This window comes from Nelumbo lutea, chromosome 1 (genome assembly GCF_056320005.1).
Source record: "Nelumbo lutea isolate HS-2025 chromosome 1, American lotus-T2T, whole genome shotgun sequence".
NCBI lineage: Eukaryota > Viridiplantae > Streptophyta > Magnoliopsida > Proteales > Nelumbonaceae > Nelumbo > Nelumbo lutea.
In genome coordinates, this window is record NC_142684.1 from 16,506,555 (window position 1) to 16,533,817 (window position 27,263).

The following is a 27,263-nucleotide window of genomic DNA, read 5'->3' on the forward strand; positions in this document are numbered from 1 at the left end:
AAGCACGTTCAATGAGTACTTAGAAATTTTTTTGACACTTACCTCTTAAAATACCCCCAACTTACTCTTGAAAAATTTAACACCCATTTTTAACAGTCGCCACAATATTTATCAAATACTCGTAACATTCTTACTTTGTTGTGCCTATTAGATCCGGTCTTGGTAGTGAATTGGTTAGCGAAAGTGAGTCATAGAACCAAGCTTCTTTCGCTGATTCTTCTTTTCTTCATGTTTGTTTTGCTGATGCCTGGGGTGTAGCCACCCCTAGAGGTTCTTAGACTTGTTATATTTCCCTTATTATCAAGTATATATATATATAGAGAGAGAGAGAGAGAAATACGTTACATCTCCACGTATTAAACGTATGTTAGTTTCCCCTTGAAGAGTAAAGGTTGCTTATTTACAAAACTTGCTGCTACTTATCCGACCTTGACCATTTTCCTTCTTGAGACTCAATTTGTTGAGTGGCTATGATCGTTGGAGATGACTAACATGCTACAAAAAATTTTGAAACAGGGGATTGTAACTGCTTAAGAGTTGGAATGAACTATCCATGTCCGTATATTCATAGCTTGCTTTAGATGATTGGGCCAGTTCCTAGTAAATGTTAAACAAGGAAAATGCTATCCATTCATTAGCAAGTGGGACTAAATGAGAAGTGTCCACAAAGGAAGATGGATTCATATTCATAAGTTTAACTATATAAGTCCAAATCTCAAAGTATATTTATTGATCGTTGGTTCATATTTTATAAAGCGTATTTTTATGTTTAACAAAACATACTTACCATCACGTTCAACCAGTCACACCTTCTTTTACACGGTGTAATAAATGCATCATAGATTTTACTATATAATAATAACCCCAAATGGTATTTTCTCAAATATAATATAATTAAACAAGTTGAGTGAGACATATGTTACATAAGTGTAAACGGGGTAGGCTTGGGAAGCAAGTTCTTGTATACGCAAACCTGAACCCTAGGGGTGGCAACGAGCTGAGTTCTTCACAAGTTATTTGAGTTCGGCTTGTGAAAAGTTCAGTTCGGCTTGGTTTCAACTGAGCTTTAAGTCAAGCTCAAACTCAATTCACAAGTTCGATTAAGAAACAAGTCGAGTTCGAATCTAATAGAGCTCGGCTCGTGAGGCTTGCAAGTCAGATCGTCATAAAATTATAGAAAATAATATATATAATAAAAATATTATAATTATTAATTTTTAAATATCAAATAAAAATATTTATATATATAATTTTTATTTTTATAAAATATTTTTTCTCAAAATCGAGCTCGAGCCGAGACAAGATCGAGCTTACGAGTGTTTGACTCGAACCGAGCTCGAGTTCAAGCTTGAGCTCGAGCCTTGTACTATTCAGCTCGACTCAGCTCGGCTCGACTCGAATCCACTCGTACTGAATCCCATTACAACGTTTGGCGATGTGAAGGATTTTGTTTTCTAAAATAAAAAAATAGCGGCCATATCAGCAAAAGTGCATTGATGGGAATGCTTGTCAATATGCATGGTTTTGTTTTCAAAAACAAAATTTATTTGCAAGTAAGGCTCAGTTTCAAAGGAGTATAAATACGAATTTATAGAATACAAAACCTTGTATTACTTTTTGTGTATTTGCACGGTACATATTTGTATTTGTACTCTTTTCAAACTGACCCTAAGGCTCTGTTTATTTGTGATACAAACGTCGAACTAGGGTATTTATGTACTTCGGTTCGCATTTGCAAGCGTTTGTTTGATATGTAAAAAAGTAATGATTATCAGATCAAAAATGTAATTTCTGACACTTTTGTACTATGAGAAGAGCATTATTGTACCTATTTTTTTTATACAATTTTGTATTCTTTTGATAATTAACTTTTTGACCAAAGTTAAGGCATTAGAGCATTTAATGGTGGGCCCACACTTAATTTGCACCTATTTCAAACCAACAAGATGAATGCAAAAACAATTTAAAATGTAAACCATGTTTGCATTCATGAACCGAAAAATGGGTAAATATGTAATGTACATATTTACGTTTACATTGCAACCAAACACAGCCAAAGGCTTTATTGAGAAGAATGCAAATACAAATATGCATGGTTCATATACATAGGCTCTATTTGTATTTGCATTATATTGGACATATTTTTATTTGCACTCTTTCAAAAGGGAGCCTACGTAAAAAAAAAACTTTTTTTTTTTGTGAAAATGAAACCATTCCCATTTTACTAACACTGGAAAGGAGTGTAATAATTGTTTTTTCTCAAAAATAAAACCATTCCCATTTTACTCATCAGTCATGTTCTTATATAGGTGACATTTGAAAGTTTGAAATCTAATTGATAACTAGGGGTGCTCACGGTTCGGTTAATCGAATCATGGGTTAATTTTTGAAACTAAATCTGGGTTATCGGTTTTTGAAAAACCAGTAACCAAAACCAAAACGAAGTCGATCGGTTAATCGGTTGACCAGTTCGATTAATTGTCGGTCAATTCATTGGTTTTTTTGATTTTTTATTATTTACAATGTTTATTATAGAAAAATGTAAATATATAATAAAACATTAGAAACATATACAATATTATATTTTTAAATAATAAATAATATATTATATATTATAAATATATATTTATATATAATACATATTTACTAATTTATAATGTATGGAAAATTTATATATATATATATATATGTATATGTATATATAATATAAATATACATAAAATATATATAAATATATATATATATACCGGTTAATTCAGTTAATCACCATATTTAGTTTAAAAATATAATATATATAATATAAATATACATATTTACACTAAGTGGCGAGCTCTTCATAAGATGCCAGACTGCCTATGGAGTGGCTAGCTGCCTATGCCGAGCTACCCTTAAGTGGCGAGCTACCTAGTTGTCAAGAGGCTGCACTTAGTTGGCATTAGGTGCCAGGTGTCATATTTTCACTGGAGGGCCAAATCCTCCCTCATCAAAATCCAAATGAGTTTTCGAATCCAGACTTAACGGTAGTATAGACGCCGGTAATTCAAATGAAAAAATAATATATAGATGGTATACTATACCATTTATTACGAGCTCACACAGAAACCACCAATAAAATGTTGCCACGCTACCTTTTATTTTTGAAACTCAAATTTAATGGCGTCCAGAGTTAAAGGACAATCTGTATTCTAAAAAAACTGAGGCCTTGTTTGGTTTGCGGGAGTAGTGGTCTGGTATTGGAATCCGAATGTGCTATTATGGTTCCAACTATTTGATTGGATGGAATTGGAATTGCATTCTCATTTCTATTGGAATGGCATTCCCATGTTTCAGGGAACCTGCCCTTTCCTTGGGAATGAAATCCTATTCATGCTGATTTCAATTTTCATTTCTATTTTTGTCTGAATCAAGCATACTATAGGAATACACCATTTCCATTCCGATTCCAGAAGATTCCGATTCCAACTGTGAACCAAACGGATCCTAAATTTTATTAACCCGCCCAAGTGTCTTCCCTTTCATATCTCTCATAAAACTATTCTTTTCTTCTTCCTTCCTGGCTCCTCATCTTCAAAAGCAGACTTAAGATTATAAAGCAACCCGTTCAGATATAATGGTCAAGAGCCCTAAGCCCTGAACTAGAATTTTGGTCCTTATCAATTGATCATGAGATTTAATAAACAATAAACTCCAAATAACCACCACAAACACTGTATTTTCTATATAAGATATGAATCAATTTTGTGAACTCTCCTACAGGTTGTTTTGATATTTGTTTATGAAACATTCACCGTTACAGGGAATTCTGATTTCTGAAGATGAAACTTTCACTAAACAGATGTCCCATGTCCACACGCATGAAAACATGCGAAGGAGTTTAGTGGTTGCCGTTCTTTTCATCTAAATCGGTAGGACAGATACCATCAATTCATAACTAAGAAAATGAAATCCAGAATAATCTAAGGACGTCACCAACCCCACTAGGTGAGAGACCCCACAAAAAATAAGAATGAATCGAGTTTCAATGCTGATCTCTGCACGCAAAGGTCTTGTTCCTTAAAGGTATGTTTGGTTTGAAGGAAAAAGTAGGGATAAGAAAGGAAAGGCAAGAAAACTTTTACAAATTTTGTATAGGTTTTCATACCTTTTCCTACCTTTTTCCTTCAAACCAAACATGGCATAAATAGAAATGGCAGGGATGAACTAGAGTTAGGGTTGGCAATAGGGCACATGGATTTGAACTCCAATGGTCCTCGAGCTCTGGCAAGAGAGAGTAACCTATCAGGAAAAAAGAAGAAGAAAAAGATAGAACATGAAAGTTGTTTGCAGTAGTTTCACGCCAAAAAGTGGTATAACTCCTAAACAACTGTTGCTGCTAGATTTCAAAGAAAGAAACCCTAATACTCAATGAAGAAGAGAGAGAGAAAAGAGGAGGAATAGGAGTGATCGGTGAAAGGAGAGCTGGAGGGTAGAAGAAAAGAGGAGTTTTGAGAGGTAGAAAAGGAAGAGAATGAGAGAGCAAATCAGCCCCTCACTGGATTCGCCCCCCCCCCCCCCCCCAGTGTCTCACAGCACATTCAAACCGTGTATTGGGAACATCTATCGGGAAATGTTCCCAATACACAACGGGGATGTGCTGTGGGATGTTGTGGGGAGCAATCTGGTGGGGGCTGATTTGAAGTTAGAGAATTAAGCGGGTTTATAAAATTTAGGAAAATTTACCGCCCAGCCCATGGCATAAAAATTTACCTCTAACGGCACTGAACTACTTTAGAAATTTCGATTTTTTATACCTTATAAATTCAAATTTCCGTCAACTCCACTGGCCCACACCCACATCGGCCCAACGTCCTGTCATATTATTAAAGTACCCGAAATACCCCTGATACCCAATTGACTATCGGCCCTCCATAGAAAAACCCTCAAATTCCCCTCATTTAACCCAGAAATGCCCCACTCTCGCGTTTTTTTCTCTCTTGACATATTTACCACTCAACCAACCCAACTACCCAAATAGTAATTCAGTAAATAGTCCCTATTCCGATCACCGACGCTCGTCATCTCGGACTTTTTGGTAATTTGTCAACATTTGTGCATTGCATAGACGGAGAGGTGAAGGTGAACTTTCTGTTCTTCCTTGGACTATAGTGAAAGAAGGTATTTAAATCAAACTTGCTACTTAAAGTTCGCCTTTGAATGTTAAACAAATGGGTAATATCTTCTTCTTGGATGAAATAGTTGATGCTTTAACATATCTTGTTGCTGGATGAAATAGCTCTTACTCGCTTGTAACTTTACATCGGAAAAATTAGTTGTTGTCTGAAATATTGTATCTGATACAACCAACTCAACATTCCATTGAGTATCTTGTAACCATACTCGCATTCAAACTCCATCCACTCCGACTCCATGTTTCTTAAATTTATGCATGCTCTTTTTTTGTTTTCTGATGACGAATTATTGTTTATATTTACAATTTGTTGAAAGTAAACATTTTGAAACCAATGGCAAAAAAGGGAATTTGCACTAGATGTTCACCAAAACGTTTCCAGAACTGCCGTTAAGGATAGAGCACTACGAAACTCTTAATGGCACCCTATTTGGACAGCTACTTTGCATTCCACCAAGCACCTTTGACAAGGTAGTTATCATGGAAAATAACTGCTAGAACGGTTAGTATATGATTTTTGCTCTCACTTCACATCATTTCATTGTTAATAATCTAGCTATTCACATTATTTATGTTGGAGCAACAGAAGTGTGGTGGTAAAAATCAAAGGAAGAAGCAAAAGAACTGTAGGTGATGAGAGGAATATAATATGAATAGAAGAAGAGAAGAATATGAAAAGCCCACTTTGACTTCTGGATTTAGTTCACACTTAGCTTATTGAGCTCTATTACCAAATGTATCAGATTTCAAGTCACATAAATGAGTCTTTTTGATAGGAAAATGCAACTTTCGTTAGAGCTAAGAAGGAGGATACAGATATCACCACCCATAGAATGGGTGAAATTTATAAACAATCCTAAAACATGCTCCGTAGAAATAAAGAATGAAGGGAGTTATCACTAAATAAGGCATCCCCGTGAACACCAGCTTCAGTGTTAAACTCCCTATGTATCCACCCCACCCGTGAGCACCAGCATCAGTGTTAAACTCCTCAAGTATCCACCCAACCTTAAGTGTTAAACTCCTTAATGATAAAACAGTCTCCTTAGAAATAAAGTAGGAAGGGAGTTATCACTAAATGAGGCATCCCTGTGGACAACAGCTTCAGTGTTAAACTCCCCAAGTATCCACCCCACCTGTGAACTCCAACTTCAGTGCTAAACTACCAAAGTATCCACCCTAGCTTCAATGTTGAACTCTCTAAGAAGGAGGCTACAAATACCACCACCCAAATAATGGGTGGATCCTAAAACAATCTCTCTAGGAATAAAGTAGGAAGTGAGCTATCACTAAATAAGGCATCCCTGTGAACAGTAGCTCTAGTGTTAAACTCCCTAAGTATTTACCCCACCTGTGAACACCAACTTCAATGTTGAACTCCCTGAGAAGGTGGATATAGATATCACCACCAAAGTATGGGTGGATCATAAAACAATCTCCCTAAAAATAAAGTAGGAAGGGAGTTATCCCTGTGAACAATAGGTTTAGTGTTAAACTCCCTAATTATCTACCCGCCTGTAAACACCAGCTTCTATGTTGAACTCCCTAAGAAGGAGGGTATAGAGACCACCACCAAAGAATGAGTGGATTCTAAAACAATCTCCCTATAAATAAATTAGGAATGGAGTTATCCCCGTGAACAATATCTTCAGTGGTAAACTCCCTAAGTATCCACCCCACCTGTGAACACCAACTGTAGTGTTAACCTCTCCAAGTATCCACACTAGCTTTAGTGTTGAACTCCCTATGGAGGCTATAAATATCACCACCAAAGAATGGGTGAATCCTAAAACAGTCTCCCTATAAATAAAGTAGGAAGGGAGTTATCACTGTGAACAGTAGCTAGCAGGTTCAGTGTTAAAGTCGCTAAGTATCCACCCCACCTATGAACACCAGCTTCAGTGTTAAACTCCCCAAGCACCAGCCCAGCTTCAGTATTGAACTCCCTAAGAAGGAGGCCTATAGATATCACCACCCAAACAATGGGTGGATCCTAAGACATTCTCTCTAGAAATAAAGTAGGAAGGGAGCTATCACTAAATATGGCATCCCTGTGAATAACTGTTTTAGTGTTAAACTCCCTAAGTATCCACCCCACCTGTGAATACCAACTTCAATGTTGAACTCCCTAAGATGGTGGGTACAGATATCACCACCAAAGAATGGGTGGATCCTAAAACGGTCTCCCTAAAAATAAAGTAGGAAGGGAGTTATCCCTGTGAACAACAAGTTCAGTGTTAAAGTCTCTAAATATCCACCCCACCTATGAACACCAACTTCTGTGTTGAACTCTCTAACAAAGAGGGTACAGATATCACCACCAAAGAATGGGTGGATCCTAAAAACAGTCTGCCTATAAACAAATTAAGATGGGAGTTATCCCCTGAACAATATCTTCAGTGTTAAACTCCCTAAGTATCCACCCCACCTGCGAATACCAACTACAGTGTTAACCTCCCCATGTATCCACACCAGCTTTAGGGTTGAACTCCCAATGAAAGAGGCTACAGATGCCACCACCAAAGAATGGATGGATCCTAAAACCGTCTCCCTAGAAATAAAGTAGGAAGGGAGTTATTATTGTGAATAGTAGCCAGTAGGTTCAATGTTAAACTCCCTATGAATCCACCCCACCTGTGAACACCAGCTTCAGTGTTAAACTCCCCAAGCATCCACCATAGCTTTAGTGTTGAACTCCCTAAGAAGGAGGCTATAGATATCACCACCCAAATAATGAGTGGATCCTAAAACATTCTCTCTCGAAATAAAGTAGGAAGGGAGCTATCACTAAATAAGGCATCCCTGCTAATAGCAGCTGTGCATTTAGGTTGAGAAGGATATCCTTTGCTCCAGTCAAAAAGTGCGATACAGCCCATGGCCCATTGCCATGATCAGTGCTCGCCACCTAATTGAATTACCCGAATATCCTTTTATAAGTCCAGATCTCTTGCTACAACCATTTAATCAGAATATATTTGTTTTTCTTTTTCCATTGACATATTCCCAAACCACCTTCCTCCTTCAAGGGGCATTCCAAGATAATAGAAAGGGACCCCTCAGATTCTAACTCCCAAAGACAACCCACTTAACATAAAAGACAAAACATAAAGGAAAGTTACAAAACTACCACTTTTCAACAACTTATATTTGTAGGTGTTTGATACCCTATCCCCAACCAATTATGAGTTGGATCTACTTGTTAGTGCCCCGACATTACTCGATGGCGACGATGGAGAGATGTAAACTTCTTTTTGTGAGCCAAACAACCGTGTAAGTATGCATCATTCATTTTGATTATATAACTCACATTTTCATTGATATTAAATATTACTAAATTTTTTCTTAATTATGCATTGTAATTGGTTATTGATTGTACGACAACCTATTGCAGACATGGAGTCACAATGCCGTGAAAGTTCTATACGTGCCTGCAATGTCTCAAGTGAAATACCCTTTTTGCAAATGCAACACTACTTGCGTGAAGTAGTCTTATCGAATTGACTTGATTCCTATCGTTTTTTGGGATTTGCAACAGATGGGATGCTTGGGAAGCTGAAACCATGGTTAGAACCAATTACAAAGTACATGTAGAAAATCTTCATACCCATTAATGATCACTATCACTGGCAACTACTTGTCACTGATCTGGTACAGAAGAGATTTCTCTGGTATAGCTCTATCCACGGGGTAAAATAGTACGCATCCTCAATGTTAGATGAGTCTTTGTGACGTTGCATCTCTAAATTGGTATTCTAACACTATTATTTTATCGCAATATAGCATCAAATTTACAAGACGGTTCTCAGCGATGTTATTAGTGGTATTGGTGGGTGGCCTCATGTAAATCCCTGCTAGGAAGGTGGAGACGATTGTGGTGTTTTTGTTTTCAAGTATATGGATTTTCTGTCTAGGTCGACGACGTTTGATTTCTCATTGCTGCGTATACTCATTACTATGTATATGATCTAATGTTTATGTTGTCCATTAATCCAAACTCATGCACATTTTGGGTGCTTTCAAATCCAGGACACGATTGGATTAAATTGATGGGAGATCGGTGTTCAACTACTTCAAGGTAAACTAAGGTAGAATGTCCATACATCAGGTGCGGGTATGCTATTCATTACCTATCTTGTTTATCTTCAGTTTTCACCTATTCTTATTATATAATTCATGTGATCAATCTCCTATATTTGATCATCCATTGGTGTATTTGTTGGGCTAGGACAACGAGTAACTGATCAGAGACATAAACAACCAAAAGTCTTTGCATCCCATGAAAGCTTGATGCAGACGGTATAGAAGCATTTACTATGCATTTTTTTATGAGTATTTCTCTCTTCCCAACTCCTGTCAGTTTATCATATTCCCACTTCGCAAAGCATAACCATAAATTGATCTTCTTCTTTTTTATCAACATCTTCATCAAAAACCTAATTAGTATGGAATTAAATCCAATCACCAATTACTGATTTGCCAGGAAGGAGGGAAGATGATGAAGGAGAGTAGGCAGATGTTGGAATACTTTCGACCTGCAACAAATTCCAGGGACCAATCCAAGTTTGAGGGTGAATCATTTATGGGTTGAAGGAGGAGCATTGCTGACAATCAGAGAAACAACAAAACCAATGTGATGTTGCCAAAAGAGCTTGCAAGCCGTTCTACACATGTCCACCCATTAAACTGAATATAGTTGCAAATAAAGTGCATAGTGTTGGGTAGACAGAAATTTTAGCAGATTTACAAGGAATAAGGATGTCAGATGTGTAAACTTCATAAACATTCTTGTTTAAGTTTGTTTTTGTTTTTTAAAGGTGCTTTATATTACAACTCAAGCCAACAAAACATATTCTTCCACTTTTTGTTTCCCATAGTGATTAAAAATAAAATATGATATACAATGGAATTTATCCAGTTGGGATACCTTGTGCGTTGAACTGTTAAACTTTCTATTCACATAAACAGAAGAGATGTCATCGTATTTTGAAACCAACATAATTGCTCCTATTTGCATGAGTAGGGAAACATGGCATATTCTTATTGCATTTTATGTTGGAGTGCTTGAACAACTTTCTCACTGGGAGATTTCTGATAAGGCCTGAAATAATGGCATATAACTCAGCTTGGATGACAGATGAAATAGGATCCACATTTTGTAAAGAAATACAACAACATAAGAATAAGAATATAGGGAGTTTGAGATTTTTCCAGACTCATCTAATGGCAATAAGATCCACATTTTGGAGTATGTTAAGGGTAACTTTGTAAAATACACCTATTAGTTTGATAATAGTTCCCAACTTGGCTGATTCACATCAACATTACAAGATATTAGCCTTCCAAACTTATAGGCATCTGGGTGGAAGACCATACACTCTCGTTGTGACCATGGACTGTCCCTTAAGTTCCCAACACCACAAAAGATCACAAACAATCATTGGCATTACCTAGTGGATCTCCCCTTCAGCTTGATTACAGACGACACAATAATTCGATTGTTTTTAAGAATTTACAATCCTAGTGTAGTGGATTGCTCTATGCATGTATCGAGATGGACCGACTCAATGTTCATTAAAGTGCATGTGTCATAGGTCTCGGGGACCGGATCAGCATAACTCCGGCCTCGTTGACCTTCGCACGCGGGCGGTCGCATCCGATAGGTTTGCATGACAACAATATTGTTGTCTGTTTTAGGCTAGTGTGGTTCACATAAGATGGATTATTTTGTGCACATACCGAGATGCTATGGCCCAACGGTCCTCACAGTGCATGTGTCAAAATCCTAGGTGTCCTAACCATGCAAACCCCGGGCCTATTTTCTATAAGACGTAGTTGATAGGTGTGGAAGCATGGTTCAATTTCCATGAGATCAGTATTGTGGTGTATTACTTTCAGCATAACGTGGAGGCACATACTGAGATGCCCTGGCCTAATGGTCCTTATAGTGCATGTGCCGGAGGCCTCGAGGTCTTGACCAAGTGAACCCTAGCCCATTTTTTGTCGGACGCGGCCGATAGGTGTGGAAGCGTGGTTTAATTTGCATGAGATCAGTATTGTTGTGTGTTAGTTTCAACCTATCATAGAGACACATACCGAGATGCTCTAGCCCAACGGTCCTTGTTGTGGTTTAATTTGCATGAGATCAACATTATCGTACGTTAATTTCAGCCCAACAGAATTGGCACAAACTAACTATCGGATGTGTCAGGCCCGTGTTGGTTCAGCCCAACAGAATTAGCAAAGTGGATTCAAAAAACATCTTACCCATTAATAAAAATAAGAGTGGCTCAATTTTATTGTCAAAGGACCATGATTTCGTTTTTCCATTTATACCCCTGTCATTAAAATATATTTCCATCTTATCACATTTTCAGAAAGTTATTAATGTAATTTTATTGTTAGTGTAATAATTATTATTAAGTTACATTAATAATTATAGTAAAGTTTGTTATTTTCAACATACCGTAATTTCAGTAATTTTGAAATAACTGTATTTCCATTAGTAATTAATTATTAGTGTAGTTAAATTAATTATTTTTTCAAGATAATCATTACACTAATAATTACATTGGATTTTGGGTGTAGTAATTAAATAGATTAATCATTATAATAAATGGTTTACTATAGTTACAATTTCTTAAAATTAATTTTATTACACTAACAATTAAATTGTGTTATTTTCCAGAAAAAATTACTAGAAATAAATGAATATACAAAGTTTTCAATCAATAATTTCTTTATAAATTTCATTTAAAATTAAAAAATAAATTCAACAATTATAGCTACAAGAAAGAGTTGGTGGAGTTTGCAAATTGGCAATCAAAATATCATAATTTTGGAAAAATTTGCAGAAGAAAAAAAATATATATATTAATATAATTTTCAAAAATTTCATTAAAAAGTAGTAAATAATTTTGGAAGATTTAAGAAATCAATAATTTAATATATATACTTTTGGAATTTTACCAGGAACCGATATTCAATATATCCTTTTGATAATTTTTATGAGAAAATTAGATATTGGGTTTTCCCATGCATCGCACTAGTTTCCCACTAATAAATTCCAAAAATATACACTGTTTTCTACAAAAAAGATACAAAAAATGTCAACTACACCACGTTTACTGGCTCCGTTAACAAACACGGTTTTACACATGTCCTATGGACGTAAATATAAAATAGCCAGTAAAACTAATAACACAATCAAGCCTGCCATGTGCATGGTCAACGCATGTTTCAAATGGACAATTTCAGCTTGCATTTTAACAATGGTATTAGCTAACTCCGTCATCTTACTCATCGAACTTTCAATCTGATTTCGCTGACTATTTCCATCATCTTGTAACTCCTCTATATGTGCGTCGAACCACTGCACAAGCCCACATGTTGTCAATACAAAGTATAGAAAAATAAGTAATTAGAATAAAATATAGTTATATATCATTTATTATAATTTAGGAAAATTTAATAGAGGGTTATTAATTATCAGCTTACACATGCATAGAAAAGGAAGTTCACATACATAATGGGAATTGCAGAAGAAGAACAACTGAGCAAGTTTAGATAGAACATAGAAAATGAATGAAAAAAAAAACGGAAAATGAACTAGATAGAAAATGGAAAATCGAAAAAAGGAAAACGCAAGAATACCGACTAGTCGATGGGTTATCGGTGGTCACGTCCCCGGCGGCCTCTCATGGTGTTACCTGTTCCCTTTAGTGGCTACGGTAATATCCTTTATCCTTTTCATACTTAGGGTTTTGACTTTCGAATAGAAGTAAAATAGAATGACTAGACTGAACAGTAAAATGGGCTCCCATGGCAAATGGGCCACAACAATATGTTGACAGCTCATCAAATGGGCTGTAATCATGTCACACATGTCACACAATCACAACCATTTGAGTATGTTTAAATGAGATCGGATTTACTCCTCACACCTGGCGCCTAACACGCACATCCTACCATGCATTGGGAGCATCCGCCCGAGTTCGACAAAAAATGGGCACGAGGTTCGCATGGTCAGGACCCTGAGGCCTCTGGCACATGCACACTATAAGGACCGTTGGGCCAGAGCATCTTGGTATGTGTCTGCATGATAGGCTGAAACTAACACACGATAATATTGATCTCATGCAAATTAAACCATGCTTCCACACCTATCGGTCGCGTTCGACGAAAAATGGGCCCGCGGTTCGCATGGTCAGGACCCTGAGGCCTCCGACACATGCACTATAAGGACCGTTGGGCCAGAGCATCTCGGTATGTGCCTCCACGATAGGCTGAAACTAACACATGATAATACAGATCTCATGCAAATTAAACCATGTTTCCACACCTATTGCCCGCGTCTAACAAAAATGGGCCCGGGCTTCGAATGGTCAGGTGCCCAAGGCCCCCGACACAAGCACTACCTAACCATTGGGTCATTCCATTCCAGTATGTGCAAAAAATAATCCACCAAGTGTGGACTACATTAGGCTAAAACACACAACAATATTGCTATCATGCAAACTACAATTCCACACCTATTAGCAGCGTCTGCCTGGGCTTCGGATGGTCGGGTGCCCAAGGCCCCCGACACAAGCACTACGCTGACCATTGGGTCATTCCTAGACCTGTTCATGGGTTGGGCCAGGCCGGACTTTCACTTTGTATTAACAGATTTTTCTAAGGCCTGAACCCAAAATTTAGCCCATGATGTTACTACTACTGAAGCGACTAAATAGAGAGACAGAGAGAATTTATAAAGAAAAAAATTAAAAAATTTATATATTAAATTATAAATATATATAATTCAATAAATATTATATTATTTATATATTTTATATATTATATAAAATACATATTATGTATTTTATAAAATATATAATGCTAAGTCGGGCCTGGCTTTTCTGATAAATCTTGAATCCGGCTCGAAACACAGTCGGGCTTACTGTGTTAGGCCCGAGGTAAGGCCCGCGGGTTACCTCGGGCCTAATTACATGACTAAGCCCGACCGGGGTGCGGGCCGGGCCATCGGGCTACCCGACCCATGAGCAAGTCTAATCATTCCATTCTGGTTTGTGCAAAAAATAGTACACCAAGTGTGGACTACACTAGGCTGAAACACACAACAATATTACTGTAATGCAAACCACAATTCCACACTTATCAGCCATTTTCGCCTGCGTCTGGAGGCAAATGGGCCCGGGCTTCGGATGACCCAGTGCCCAAGGCCCCTGACACAAGCACTATGCTGAACATTAGGTCATTTCATTTCGGTATGTGCATCCACACTGGACTGAAACACAACAATACTGCTATTTTGCAAACCACACTTCCAAGCCTATCGGTCGCGTCCACCCGCGTCTTAAGGCTAATGGGGCTGGACATTGGATGGTCAGGTGCCCGATGCCCCCGAAACAATCACTACACTGATCATTGGGTCATTCCAGTCCGGTATGTGCAAAAAATAATCGACCAAGTGTGGATTACACTAGGTTAAAACACAAGACAATACTACTGCCATGCAAACCACAATTTGACACCTATCAGCCACGTCTGTCGACATTCGAAGGCAAATGGGCCTGGGCTTCAGATGGCTGGGAGCCCGAGGCCCCCAACACAAACACTGCACTAACCATTCGGTCATCCAATTTTGGTATGTGCAAAAAATAATTCACCAAGTGTGGACTACACTAGGCTAAAACACACAACAATATTGCTGCCATGCAAACCAAACAACTATCAGCCGTGTCCACCCGCGTCCGAAGGCAAATGGGCCCAGGCTTCACATGGTTGGTTTCCCAAGGCCCGTGACACAAGCACTCTACTGAACATTGTGTCATTCCATTCCAGAATGTGCATCCACACTAGGCTGAAACACACAACAATATTGCTGTAATGCAAACCACACTTCCACATCTATCAGTCGCGTCCACCCGCGTCCGATGGCAAATGGGCATGGGCTTTGCATGGTTGGGTGGCCGATGCCCCTGACACAAGCACTACGCTGACCATTGGGTCATTCCATTCCAATATGTGCATTCACACAATGATGAAACACAAATCGGTAATGGTATCACGCAAACCACACTTTGACACCTATTGGCCGCATCTGCGCGCGCCCGAAAACAAATGGGCCTAGGCATTGAATGGCCGGGTTCCCGAGACCCCCGACACAAGTACTACGCTCACCATTGGGTCATTTCCATTCCAATATGTGCAAAAAATAATCCACCAAGTGTGGACTACACTAGGCTGAAACACACAACAATACTCCTTCCATGCAAACCACAATTCCACACCCATCAGTCGTGTTTGCCTGCATCCGAAGGCAAATGGGCCCGGGATTTGGATGGTCGGGTTCCCGAGGCCCTTGACACAAGCACTACCTGACCATTAGGTCATTCCTTTCCAGTTTGTGCAAAAAATAATCCACCAAGTGTGGACTACACTAGGCTGAAACACAACAATACTACTGTCATGCAAACACAATTCCACACCTATTAGTCGTGTCAGCCCACTTCCAAAGGAAAATGGGCCCAGGCTTTGGGTGGCCCAGTGCCCGAGGCCCTTGACACAAGCACTATGCTGAACATTGGGTCATTCCATTCCGGTATGTGCGTCCACACTAAACTAAAGCACACAATAATACTGCGATAATGCAAATCACACTTCCACACCTATCGATTGTGTCCACCCGTGTTTGAAGGCTAATGGGCCTGAGCTTGGGAAGGTTGGGTGCCCAACACCCCCAAAACAAGCACTACACTGACCATTGGGTCATTCCATTCCGGTATGTGCAAAAAATAATCCACCAAGTGTGGACTACACTAGGTTGAAACACAAAACAATATTGTTGCCATGCAAACCACAATTCCACACCTATCAACCATGTCCTCCCGCGTCCGAAGGCAAATGAGCCTGGGCTTCAGATGGTCGGTTGCCTGATGCCCATGACACAAGCACTATGCTGAACATTGGGTCATTCCATTCCGATATGTGCATCCACACTAGGTTGAAACACACAACAATACTACTATAATGCAAACCACACTTTCACATCTATCGGCCGCGTCTGCCCGCGTCCAAAGGCAAATGGGCCTGGGCTTTGGATGGTCGGGTGCCCGTTGCCTCTGACACAAGCACTACACTGACCATTGGGTCATTCCATTCCGGTATGTCCATCAACACTAGGATGAAACACAAATTGGTACTAGTATCACGCAAACCACACTTCAACAACTATTGGTTGCATCCGTGTGCTTCCTTAGACAAATGGGCCCGGGCTTCGGGTGGCCTGGTGCCCGAGGCCCCCGACACAAGCACTATGCTGACCATTGGGTCATTCCTGGTATGTGCAAAAAATAATCCACCAAGTGTGGACAACACTAGGCTAAAACACACAACAATACTACTGCCATGCAAACCATAATTCCACACCTATCAGCCGCATCTGAAGGTAAATGGGCCCAAGCTTCAGATGGACAACTACCCGAAGCCTATGACACAAGCACTATGTTGAACATTGGGTCATTCTATACCGGTATGTGCATCCACACAGTAATACTGTTGTAACGCAAACCATACTTGCACATCTATCGGCCACATCCGAAGGAAAATGGGCTTGGACTTGGATGGCCGGGTGCCTAATGCCCCGGACACAAGCACTACGCTGACCATTAGATCATTCCATTCAGGTATGTGCATTCACACTAGGATGAAACACAAATCGGTGCTGGTATCACACAAACCATACTTCAACACCTAACGGCCGCATCCGCACACGTCTGAAGACAAATGGGCTCGGGATTCAGATGGCGGGAGCCCAAGGCCCCCAACACAAGCACAACGCTGACCATTGGGTCATTCCATTCCGGTTTGTGCAAAAAATAATCCACCAAGTGTGAACTACACTAGGCTGAAACAGACAACAATACTGTTGTCTTGCAAACCACAATTCCACACCTATCAACCACGTCCACCTGCGTCCGAAGGCAAATGGGCTTGGGCTTCGGATGGTCGGGTGCCCGAGGCCCCGACACAAGCACTAGACTGACCATTGGGTCATTCCATTCTGGTATGTGCAAAAAATAATCCACCAAGTGTGGACTACACTAGGCTGAAACACCCAACAATATTATTGTCATGGAAACCACAATTCCACACCTATCAGCCACGTCTGCCCGTGTCCGAAAGAAAATGGGCCCAGGCTTCAAATGGCCTAGTGCCCGAGGCCCCTAACACAAGCACTATACTGAACATTGGGTCATTCCATTCCGGTATGTAAATCGACACTAGGCTGAAACACACAACAATACTGCTATATTGCAAACCACACATCCACACCTATCGGCCGTGTCCACTTACGTTTGAAGGCTAATGGGCCCAGGCTTCAGATGGCTGGGTTCCCAATGACCCCCAAACAAGCACTACACTGGCCATTGGGTCATACCATTCCGTTATGTGCATCCACACTAGGATAAAACACAAATCGGTACTGGTATCACGCAACCCACACTTCGACACCTATTGGCCGCATCCGTGCACGTCCGAAGACAAATGGGCCCGGGCTTCGGATGGCTGGGTGCCCGATGTCCCCGACACAAGCACTATACTGACCACTGGCTCATTCCATCTTAGTATGTGCATCCACACTAGGCTGAAACACACAACTGTACTAATCCCCTGCAAACCACACATCTACACCTAATGGCCGCGTCAGCCCGCTTCCAAAGGCAAATGGGCCCGGGGTTCAGGTGGTCCGATCCCTAAGGCCCTCCGACACATGCTCTATAATGACCATTGTTTGATTCCATCTTGGTATGTGCACAAAATAATCCACCAAATGTGCACTACACTAGAATGAAACACACAACGGTAATGATCCCATGCAAACTACCCATCCACACCTATCAAGCCGCGTCCGTCCACGTCCGAAGGCAAATGGGCCCTGCTTCAAATGGTCGGGTGCCCAAGGCCCCTAACACAAGCACTATAATGACCCCTGGGTCATTTCATCTCGTTAAGTGCACAAAATAATCCAACAAATGTAGACTACATTAAGCTGAAAAGCACAACAATACTAAATGACACTTCCATACCTATCGTACGTGTAGATTCGGGTGGTCCAATCCTTAAGGCCCCAGCACATGCACTATAATGAACATTGGGTCAATCCATATGAGTATATGCATTAAATAATCCACCAAACACTAATTTTGATTTCGTTGTTAAGTTCTACGTATGGATATATGTATTTAGGAAGATAAATCATTTATTGTGGAAGTGGATAAATGTATTAACATAACACATAAAGACTAATCATATAAAAATATGGTTAATGCTGGACATGGGAGATTTTTGAAAGGAATTTATGAAAGTAAGTACTTTTACAAAAATAAGTTTACGTAAATAGATTAGAGGCAAAATGTTTGATCCGGCATAAACATCCGGTCATTTAGACACATTCCGATCTCATTAATGGTGACCGCTTCCATCATTTTGTGTATCAATATTCCGCAAGCATTCCACCTTATCGCGCAATTACAAAAGCTCACGTCTCAATCACGTCCTCTAGTTCAGCCTCCCGTTCAAGGCAAATACGCTGGCACTCTTTCATGGCATTGAAGTTTGCATCCCTTATGTTGATCTGCCGGCGTAATCGCAGATATTAGATGGCCACTCATGCAGCCATTTCAATGGATTCATCGGGAGCATCGGTTGTGTCCCCATAGAAGCCTCTTCACATCGCCCCACGCATTCACAGTAACCACTGCGTAAAATTTGTTGCCCAAAGTATTTATCGTAAATCTTGCCGTTGCTCACAGTAACCCAAAGTATTTGTTGGAGGATATCAAGGATACTTGGACCTCAAAGGGTTCCTCCATTCGAAACTACAAAACAAAACAACATAAAAAAAGAACATGTAAAAAGTGAGAGAAAATGGATAGTTAACAAAAATGATGTTAGTTTCATTAATAACTTAGAAAATAGGGGAAAAAATTCTCGCCGTTGCTCGGTTACATAGAATAATAAAGATAACAAAAGGGAAAAAATGGAAAGAATGACAGCGAAGGAAGAAACAAAGAGAGTTGTGAACAACTTGGTTGTTCGAATGCTTCAATCGAGATCAAAATAAAGATCAAAAAATGAAGGGAAATGCGGGATTTTACAAATAAAAATGATATAGTGCGAGGAAATAAATAGTGTTAGAATCTTACCTTGTCTTCCATTGCTCGAATGAAAAGGTTCGGTCTTCGGATGTCACGTATAAAATAGTGAGTAAAAGTAGATTTTCGTCAACTTCAAACGAACGCCGGTGAACGGAAGAAATGAAGAAGGAAATTGGAAGGGGAGAGAAGATTAACCGCGGTGGGATGTTATGTGTATTCCTAGGTTCTTCTTCAAACGAATGCCAGTGGCAACCCTCCACTTGCAGAAATTCTGTCGTCTTCTTCAAACGAAGAAGGACGTTGTGAGGAGAGAGATTAACCGCAGCGGGATGTTGAATGAGGGCCATTTCTGGGTTTTTCTATGGCGTTCCGATTTCTGGGTTTTTCGTCAATTGGGTGGAAATTTGAATTTACAGAGTATAAAAAATCGAAATTTCTAAAATAGTACTGTTGGAGGTAAATATCTATGTCCCTGGCTGGGCGGTAAATTTCCCTAAAATTTGATGTTTTTTGTTCAGACTGCCGTTTAAGTCCGGACTCCATTAAATTATTGTTTCAAAAATAATGCGGCGTGGCAGAACTCACCCTCGTCGCATTCAAAACAACATCCAACACTTGCAAGATTACGTCGAGAGCGAAACATTGTAGCCAGTGAAAACGCCACCTCCTTTGCCCCCTCCTGGTGTGCCTCCTTCGAGAATTCCTTCCTCTGGATCGCCGGCTGCAGGCCTTCCCTATCAATCCGACTGGTCTATATATTCCCTCTGCAGCACCCAACTCGACGAGTTCATGCAGGGACAGAGGAAGGGAAACCTTGGCGAGCTGTCGGCGAAGCAACTTCCGATGGTGAACGATCTTCAGTGCAGGATCATCAGAGAGGAAGAGAAACTATCAACCCAGATGGCGAGTTTGCAGGAAGACATAGCGGATCAGCCACTGGTTTCCATGGCCAACGAATACGACCTAATCGGTGCATCAAATTCACATGTCGACGGGACCCTAGACGAACATGCACTAGCTTTGGCGAGTATCATGGAAGAAGCTGACAGGATGAGGCCTGTTGTACACGCTTAAGGAGCTGATGGGCATCCGCACACCATTGTAGGCCGTGGAGCTTCTGGTTGCTTCCAAGAAGTTGCACCTCTCCATTCACTAGTGGGGCAATAGAAGGAATGGATGATCAGAAAGGGAGGAATTGTTAGATATAGCTAGAGAAGAGAGCTAATAATCTTGGCTTCAGGTGTTGGTTAATGGATTGTAATAGCTATAAACTAGTCTGTGTCTGTGTCTGTGAGATATTGATGTATAAGTCTAAAGGATGCGTTATATATGGATCTGTTAGTGTTTACTGTAATATGAGTATTATTGTAAGAGACTGGTTTGAACCTTGAAGCTTCCATGTCCATGCATGTATATTTGTCCTTCCGAGTGGATTTGAACTCATTGGCTCACTCACTGCTCAACGAAACACACAGAAGCTCCGTCCTTGATACATTCGCTCAATTTTATGCTGGAGACGACCCAATGGCTGATGCATCCCACTTGGATGCCATTCTGAAATCCCAAATTCCGGATGGTGGACATTAGTTTGACTGCTCCGTCAAAATCACCGCTGACAATCCATTAAAGATACATGGGAGACAACACCGTAAAGGAAGCTCGAATCCTGATAGTCTACATTTAAAGGGGCGACACGTTAGAAATGGAATCATGCCAGTGTCGACCTTCGCGTGACTCTTTTCGGTCATCAACAAGCAATTTGAGAGTTGAAAGTCGAAACCCAGTTGTCCGTTACACACTAACCAGGACTCATCGGGTCCCATTCGTGAACGCTCTTCCCTTTATTAATGGTGGGTGTGGATGAAATCGTCGAGATTTTGTTAGTTTAAACTTAAAACAACTAATTCACGGCAGGATCCACGGCGAACCTCTAGGGATTTTTCGGGGACAAAACCTTTTTTTTCCTCCCGCCGGCCCAATTACGACATGGCATCTGAAAAGAAACCTCCCTACTTTCCGAAAGACTGAAACAAATGGAGAAATGCAGTTGAACTTACTTATTGCGTATCGGTAAGCGACGAAGAGAGAATGAAAGTGCAATGGACGAAAAGAAGTAAAAAGACTAAAGACAAAAGGGAAATTGACATGACAGGTGGAGTTTTTCCCGCATGAAGAGAAAGTACATGGGTTCTCCTAGAAGTAGAATGTCCGCACAAGAACACAACTGTCGTCTAGCAACTGCACTAATGCAGACAGGAGGCCCATTCTGAGGAGGGTAGATTTTCAACCATTGTCCATTTTAACTCGCTTAAGGGACATATTGCCCCCCATCACGGAGAGAGATTGCTCGTTTGGCGCGTTTTTCTGCGCGTTATTTTGGCTGTTCACAAGTCGGGCAGGCTGATTTTTGGTTTGAAGTTGTTTGCGTCTTTAGTATTTACACAAAAAAATACGAAAAAACGCACAAAAAAATATGTATCCACCAAACTAGCTTCGAGCTGCTCAGATCTTTATGTAAAAGTTCAATGCCTCTTTTAATTCTCAAAACTACTAAAAAATTTTTCCAAAAAGATTTTATATAAAAAAAATTATGTTCTTATAAGCAAGGGCAAAACATGATGGTAAGTGGTTTGCCTAAATTATTATATAAAAAAAATTGTGAAACATAAATTTTTTATTATGGATAATAAGATATTTAATTTAATAAAACAAAATAATCGGGGCCATCATGCAATAGTGTGAAAGAGGGAGAGATGACTTTTGTTATTGTATTTTTGTTTTATATAATGAAATAATTATAAATATTTAAATAATAAATAATTTAATTTAATAAATAAATAAATTTAAAAAAAATAAATGAGATAAAATAGACAATCAAGTGAGAGTATATATATATATATATACATGATTCTAGGTCTTACTTTGCTAGCAATAATAATTTGTTAGATTATTAAATTATTAACTAATTAAATAATTTAGTAAAATAAGTAAATAAATAAATAAAACTTTATGTATTATTAACATTAGATTGGTAAAGGCTATTTCATTATTTTTTTTTAAAAAGCATGGTTTAGCCCAGTTCGTGGCTTGGCAACAATTATATAATAAATTAATAATATAAAATTTTATTTTCAATTTTATTATATTGTTTCATTTTATTATTGTATATAAGCAATTGTATACAGCCAAAACTATATTTTTTTAATTTACGTTAAATTTTTCATTTTTTTTTAATTTTTAAAAAACATGGTTCGGCCTAGTTCGTGGCCTAGCTTGGCCTAAGACTTGGCTCGCAGACCAACCTAGTTTGTGATGCTGCAGGTTGGTCTAGAAATCAATAAAACTCTTATAATCGGTTATACATTTCAAATTATAAAAACCTCATCAGTTCATTGGAGGCTTATGTGGCTTTTGCCAACATGGGACTCTTAATCCATGTTGGACACAACAAAAAGAACATATGTTGAAATTTCCCTTAATGCTGAATTATTTGAAAATTAAAGTTTTCAGTTTCTCTCCTACTCCCTTTGTCTTTCGACCTCCCTCCCACTCTCTCACTCTCCTAGTCATCTCTCTCATAGTCTTCTCTCTCTCCCACTCTCCCACTCCCTCTATCTTACATTTTCTTTGTCAATTAATCTACCATTCTCCCTCAATCTCTCTCATCTTGTTTCTTGGTTAATCTTTCCTTCTCCCTCATTCTCTCTCCCAGTCAAATCTGTCCTCCCTCAATCTCTATCATCCTCCCTTAGTTTATTTTCCACTCCCTCTCTTATACGGCATTAACCAGGTTGTATTAAAGAACATAAGACCAACATGGCATGAAATTTACAAGAAACTCTTGTTATGAATTTACACCAACTTGATAGAAGTTTATAACTTGATTGTATAAGTGGATGGTCTTATGTTCTAGTATACAGTTTGGTTAATACCATATAACTGTGTAAGAAAAATAAATAAATAAAAAAAGAACGAGAGAGGGAGTGGGAGAGAGAATGATAGAGATTGAGGGAGAATGAGAGATCGATTAATAGAGAGAATGAGGGAGAAGGAGAGATTGACTAAGAAAGAGAATGATAGACCAACAAAGAGAAAGAGAGAGAGGACGTAAATATAAAAACTGATGTGGGGTGACCCAACCCAGCCCATGAGTGCCAAATTCGAGAACGAGATCCGCTACAGCAGGGGTTACCCTGCTCCCCTCGTACGGGGCCAATCGCGGAGTGCCCACGTGCCCTCGTACGGCACCCATCTCAGGCGTTCATCTCCACCTACCTCTAGGCAACTCAAGTATAAATAGGAGTACCCCCCTCCAGGTAAGGAGAGGAGTCTAATACAATTGACATCTGGATTTGGAATTGGTCTCAAAAACTGTATTCTAGTTCTCCTCTCTGTACCCCGTACTAACTTGACCGTCGAAGACTCTACCTCGGGTTCTCACACGGGGTCTCTGACGTATTCTATCTTGTAGTACCTTGGCCACCTGCCTTTAGCTTCCGTAGTACTTAGAGCCTCTTCCGCCTCAACCTGCATACCTCAGCCTAGGTAGCAACCTCTTCGAACTCTTGAAGCCTTCGGCCAGCCTCAAGAGCCTAGGGATGAAATTACTTTGTTGTGCTCGGCCAATCCGACCACCAACAAAAACCGAAAACCAATTTTGTCTATTTTCAAATCATACAGTTGTTAAGTAGAGAGACACAACTATGGGAGTGAGAGAGTGGGAGGGAGATCAAAAGACAGAGGGAGTGAGAGAGAAACTGAAAACCCTTTTATTATTTTCAAATAACCCAACATTAAGGGCAATTTTGATAAAGGCTTTTTGATGTGTCCAAAATGAGTTAAGAGTCCCATGTTGGAAAAATCCACATAAGCCTCTGATGACATGGCAAGGTTTTTATAGTTTGAAATGTAGAGCCAACTGTCAAAGTTTTGTTGATTTTTGAACCAACTTGTTGCCTAATTTTAAATGTTTAACCGGTTAAGACTATAATTTCCCCCTTTTTTTGATAGATTATTAATTTGTGATAAATTGGGCTTAGAAGTTAAAACCTAAAACTTACATCTTCCTTTGTGTTTTGATGAAATACCAAAACATCTCCTTAGAGTTTATGTACTTACTCACCCCTCATAGCTTGGACAGTTGAAACCCTCCATTCCTCTACTAACTTAACTACTTTCAATTGTAATATATGTACTCATCACCCTAGGGAGTTACTCTTCCATTCTTTTTTTTTTTATTTTTTTGTCTTTCTCCATGGGGCTACATAAAGGGTAGTCCATCCCCAAACCCCATAAATCCCCCAAACCAAGTCTAGGTAGGATTCGGTTTAAGTGTTCGTTACAATAATAGGAGACCTTACCAACCAGCCTAGTGATGAATAGATTTTTATTCCTTGTTTAGAGTTGGCATGTATTTAAGGGATTATCAACAAATTGGGTCTGTTACAATTTAGGGATGTTCACTATATCGTCTATATGGTCCAAACTGTTAGATCAAACGAAATCATAAATTATAATATAATATAATATAATATAATATAAAATGAGATAAGATAAGATAAACATATTTATCAAGCGCTCATTGAACGTACTTATAATATTTTGAGTGTAGTACATCCGGTCTCTATTTTCCAAGCCTTCATCGAACCCGTTAGTAAAGAAAACAATTGAAAGTTTCTATCCTATCTGGCTCTCCCCCATCAATGGAAGGTCAAAGTGTAGGGTCTAGATTCAAGGCCAAAACATGAGAAACTGGGAGTATAGGAACAATTGATTAAGGAATTAGGAGAAAAGAATTCAGTTAAAATATCAAATATTTTTTTGAATTTTTGGACCAAAATTTTGATATTTTTTTAGTTTTTAGTATATGTTTAAATTTGCATGTTTTTAGTAGGAGGAGGTTTAATAAGATATTTATTTTGAACATTTTAAATGTGAATATTGATGCATATTCTAATTTTTACTGTACTACATTTATTGAATTGAATTTATTTGCCTCGTTCAAATGTTTTTTTTTTTTTTTGTATTTTGTTATAAACTGTATATATTTAAGTTGTAAACACTAAAGGGATCGAAGGTCTTAGGTATGTTAGGTAGCATAGCTAATTTAATTGCAGCCAAAGCTGACCTTTGCTTTACATTTTCCAATAATTTCCAATCTGGTAGAGTCCTATCCGGGTCCAGGGATATTAACGCTGAACCTCTTTTCGAAGAGGGAATTCCCCCAATATGCATAGTTTTGTATTGTAATCAATATGTCGGACTCAGATTAGACATAAAACTGTTTTCAACATTGCTTTATGGGCCAAACGGCTTGTCTGCAGTCTGATTAAATTATTCCTCTCATTCGAATAAAAAATATAGTTTTTACCAACTCAACTTCTTAAGAACTAGGCAGCCGAGAAATTGTTTTGAATTTTGATTGCCAATAGGTCCAACCATTTGGTCCATTCCAAGTCTGACAAATTGTCCTCAGATAAGGAAAAGATCCACATTATTATTTACGGGTTACCAATTGGCCCATATTTCTTATAAAGTCATCTCAACCGTCGTTTATTTTGACAAGAGATTAGGAATTGACAAATGATGAGGTGAAGGTCCTACATTCTCTTTGTAGAGTGAAAAAAACAGACAAGGAGAAATAATAAAACTACTTGGGCTGTTTGATTAATTACAGTTAAAGTGGTTGAATTGAATGGGTTTGTTGATTTGTCTTATTTTAGGCTATGTTTGGTTTGAAAGAAAAAGATAGGGAAAGGAAGACAAAATAAAAATTGATTTAATTAAGTTGTGACACTTTCCTTTTTCTACCTTGTCTTTTAAACCAAATACAGCTCTAGTGAATAAGTAAGTTTGCGGAGTTCAGCTTCAGTCAGGGCAAAGCCTATTCTAACAGGTTTTACTGCCTTGCTGTGAGAATATCTCCATATTTATGTGATTTATTTAATGGGGAGATATTCTCAATGCAAGGTTACAAAAAGCTGTTAGAACAGTGTGGGTACACATTTGCCCTGATAGATGTAGATCTCTAAGTTGCGAGGTCTTTAATAACTAAAATTGAAGTTGTTTTGATTAGTTAGTATGCACTCAAATATTATGATGTTTAAATTTTTTATCTATTAAGGCTCCATTTGGGAATAGCACAAATACAAATAATATTCTGGTAAATACAAATATGTGCAGTTCATACACATAGGCTTCTTTTGTATTTGCATTGAATATATTTGTATTTGAATATTTCTCAAACATAGCATAAAAGTCAAAGCAATAAGTCATTTTAAATTAGGCACTTCAATTATTATCAAATGGCCCTGAAATCTCTCACTTATGCTATGTTTGATTTGAAGGATGTAGACTTATAGAGTAGGGAAAGGAATGAAAATGCAGGGAAACCTATACAAGATTAATAAAGGTTTCCCTTCCTTTCCTTTCCTTTCCCTACTTTTTCCTTCAAACCAAACATAACCTTAGGGCATACTTACTACTATGGTGAGTTTGTGTTCTAATTAGTTTCAGAAGAATGCACTACATTGGACATGCTTTCTTTTGGAGCATGGTATGTTCTAGAACCAACAATTCATGGTTCTGAGAACACAAAATATCATAACATTTTAAAAATGGTTATTTTTTGTGTTCTAAAACGCAACACACTTCATTACCTTCAAAATTGATTCAGTACATAGGGTTCGATTATGACACCAGAAAGACATGATCATATCAAAAGGATTTGAAATCAATCAATCAGTAATATACAAATGGTAACTGATTATATGGTATTCATCAAAATTCACATGGGTTTTGATAGGCTACAAAATGGGAGTAGCCCATCCTCCATCCCTGAACCCCCCCCCCCCCCCCCAACCCTGGTGGCAACAAGATTATCCCAGATCTCCCTAACAGCGAGATCATGCATACTCTTACAAATGGGGATATCATAC

General features: G+C 38.8%; 1 pseudogene; it reads left to right on the plus strand.

The window, feature by feature from the left end:
* The first annotated feature begins 19,890 nt into the window (after positions 1-19,890).
* Positions 19,891-20,506, plus strand: LOC148873709 (protein DOG1-like 3 pseudogene; annotated as a pseudogene).
* The last annotated feature ends 6,757 nt before the right edge of the window (positions 20,507-27,263 follow it).